Consider the following 3,725-nt stretch of genomic DNA (forward strand, 5'->3'; position numbering starts at 1 on the left):
AAACATAATAGTTATGTCAAATTATTTCATATAGATGTTTCTATTGTAGATTATGTCCACATAAACGACACTAACAAAGGATTAAAGTCTGAAAGGACTTACTCCTATCCCTTAGTCGAAGAGTTCATACTTTGTGTCAGTTACTTCAGTTTGGCGTCTTTCTTGTGAACACTGTTCAGTTAATTACATATTATGTTTTATGTATTATGTTCATTATTATACTTAATTATTGACATGATTCAACACATGAAATGGAATTGTTTTTCATTTCAACAATTTTTATGTCTATTTAACATGTTCCTTCTAATATTCTTAATTTAAACACGGAAAGCGGGTGTTTCATGGTGAAGTCGTAAATTTATTCAAATTCTGTGATCAAAGTTTGAAAATTTCTTCGAAAATAAATAAAAATGTATTTTTAAGCATTTTATACTGTAAATGTGTGTTTGTATTAAAGTATAATTAGTAATACATAAATTATATTTCAGCGAACAGTTTTTATATAAATTACTTATATTTAATAAGGAATATTCAAGCAACATAGACATTTTTATCATAATAAGTGACTTATAAGTACGACTATAGAATTCAGGTCACTGCAATTCACTACTTTCACCTTGTGTGGTAGTGAAAATATCAAAGTAAAAAGGCGTTATCCAGTTTTAGATCTCTAGTGAATTGTGGTCTTGAGTCTAGTCCAGTCCAGACTAAGTGCATGCAGACGTAGGGTTTATACACAATATATATGAGTAACCTTCAAAAACTGAGTTAATAATTAGTTGACGTTTAGCGAAACCTATCATTGTATAGGCAGCAAAAAGTTTACTTCTCTTTGTATCTCCGTTTATCTTTGTGTCTGTCTGTACCTATGATATCTCGAAACCGAAATGGCCTTGAGTCTTGAGATTTAGGCATAAGCTCCATTTCTATGACGAATGAAAATACCAAGAAATTAAAATATAATTATACGCACAATTAAATGCAACTAGAGTATGTAAAATGTTTATACATAGAGTAAAGAATAAATAATATACTGGATGTCAGTGTAAAAGGTCCATGAAAATATTTAATTTCAGAGCACTTTTGCGTTGTACTGGTTCCATTTCCATTCCATTTCCATTCCATTTCCATTCCATTTCCATTCCATTCCATTTCCATTCCATTTCCATTCCATTTCCATTCCATTTCCATTCCATTTCCATTCCATTTCCATTCCATTTCCATTCCATTTCCATTCCATTTCCATTCCATTTCCATTCCATTTCCATTCCATTTCCATTCCATTTCCATTCCATTTCCATTCCATTTTCCATTCCATTTCCATTCCATTTCCATTCCATTTCCATTCCATTTCCATTCCATTTCCATTCCATTTCCATTCCATTTCCATTCCATTTCCATTCCATTTCCATTCCATTTTCCATTCCATTTCCATTCCATTTCCATTCCATTTCCATTCCATTTCCATTCCATTTCCATTTCCATTTCCATTCCATTTTCCATTCCATTTCCATTCCATTTCCATTCCATTTCCATTCCATTTCCATTCCATTTCCATTCTCCATTCCACTTCCATTTCCATTCTCCATTCCACTTCCATTCCATTTAATTTAAAGTGCTTAATTTAACAGTTAATCATATTGTGATATGATAGGCCACCAGACTTCTTATCAAATCAAAACCGTATGAATCAATTTGCTCACATGAGTGATGAGTTAGAGACTACTTTGGGTTTGTTAATAATATTGTATATTCTATTATGATTTTTTTTTAAACGATTAAAAAGCTTTTAGTCAAATATTAGAGACAGATAATCATCAATTTGATCAATGGTTTCTACTTAAAAAGAAAGGTATATATAAAACAATAAGTCTGTAATATTTTATATGCATACGCTAAGAGTAGGCTGACAGAAGAGAAACAGGTATATCTAAGTGTATAAGATGTGTATATACTGCTGTGTATAAGATTACTTGTATTTATGAGCACCGTTTTCTTACTTAAAAAATTTTAAGTTACAAGTAGAAGACCTTATTACACTTGTTAAATATAAAATATTATATTACTTTAAAGGAATAGAAGTAACAAAATAATGAAGATACAAAAATTAGTATCTGTAGTAACGAAATAAATATTCTCACAGTTCTGAGTTTAGATCACTTGTGAAAGAAGTTATCTAAACTCAAAGAAGTGTGTTCTTAGTGTGGGGAAGAATCACTCCATGAATAGCTGGATTATAAAAATTGTCATTTTGTACTATAAATAACGTTGTGATGTATAATACTCGAAAAGTATATACGCGTAATGGTTACGTATTTCCCAACAAGATGTTTGATGCTCAAAGTTCTCTGCAAGTAGTTAAAAGGTTGATAAATTCAAGTGAGGACATTAAAAATTTAGAAAGACTTATTAGGTGAAGACGTAATCGGGCTGGGCTCGACAGAAACTTAGAAACTTATATTAGGGTACGTGCTTCTTTACGCATATATAAGATTATTTAAACACATTCTTGCTTTTTATTTTTTCAGGATATCTTTTCTAATTGAATACTTTAATACATGTAAAATCTTTCTATATTTTGTAGTAAGTAAGAATCTATTTTTATGCAGTATTTTTAATTTTCCTGTCAGTCAGAAATATGAAGCAAGAATGTACGAAATAGTATTTTTGTAAATCTCTTCAGACTGTACATTATATTCCGTAACCAAGAAGAATTATTTGTTCTTCTCTTGATGATGGTATTAATAGCAATAATTTTTAAAACGTTATTTTGATTTATGCATTGTGGATGCTTTACTAGTTATGGTTTCTATATTTGTATGTCATCATTTTGTGGTCCATTTCAGAAGTGTTTTCACCTTTCATGATAAACTCGTAACTTGTTACCGATATTAAAATTAGGTGCTGAAATGTAAAATGAGAAGAAATTCTGTTCAGCAGGATACTAACTTATATGGATTATCGTAGCTTTGTGTTGCAGTAATAAATATATATATAGTTTCTAATATGCATGCGATAATACGAAAATTTGTTTTAAATTACTCCTTCACTCGATAACCAAACAGAATACTAAAGCAGTTTTAAGTGAACATGTAATATCTTAAGAGATTACCTTTGTAACTACCAGTACCGCATGGTCTAAGCCATCCCTTACCCACATCAAAGAGCCATTCCAATGCAGGGCTGAAGTCATCACCCTTTGTACCTCGGTGTACATCTTGGCCAACAAGAGCAGGTAATACCCGTTGCAACTGCATGTTGAGAAATATAATCAATAGCCATATTACATGATGGCAAATTTTATTTATTTGAGAGGCTTTAATAAAACAAAATTGAAGTGGAGCATACAACATACCAGAATTTAATTTTACTATAGCAAACTACAATAAACTCCAAGCATCCATGGGATTGGTTTTATGCTTTATTTCCAATAAATTCATTTCAACAAGAAGACACACCTTTGGAATAGAATCCTTTGTAAAACGTTCATAAAACAAATTACATACTCTTAATTACTCAAACTCGTATAATCCGCTGTATATTCTGATTGGCTCTGAGGATGCCAATGTCAGAGTTGTTTAAGATGTCGGACTTTGGATCTAACATAGAGATAGCGCAGAATTTAATCCCATTTGTGACCATAGAATATCTTTCTACGAATTCCATTGAAATTTAGGATAGATACCAGTACTTAATCCTGCTTACCATTTATCTGTTTAATAGTG

This window comes from Homalodisca vitripennis, unplaced genomic scaffold (genome assembly GCF_021130785.1).
Source record: "Homalodisca vitripennis isolate AUS2020 unplaced genomic scaffold, UT_GWSS_2.1 ScUCBcl_3491;HRSCAF=9052, whole genome shotgun sequence".
NCBI lineage: Eukaryota > Metazoa > Arthropoda > Insecta > Hemiptera > Cicadellidae > Homalodisca > Homalodisca vitripennis.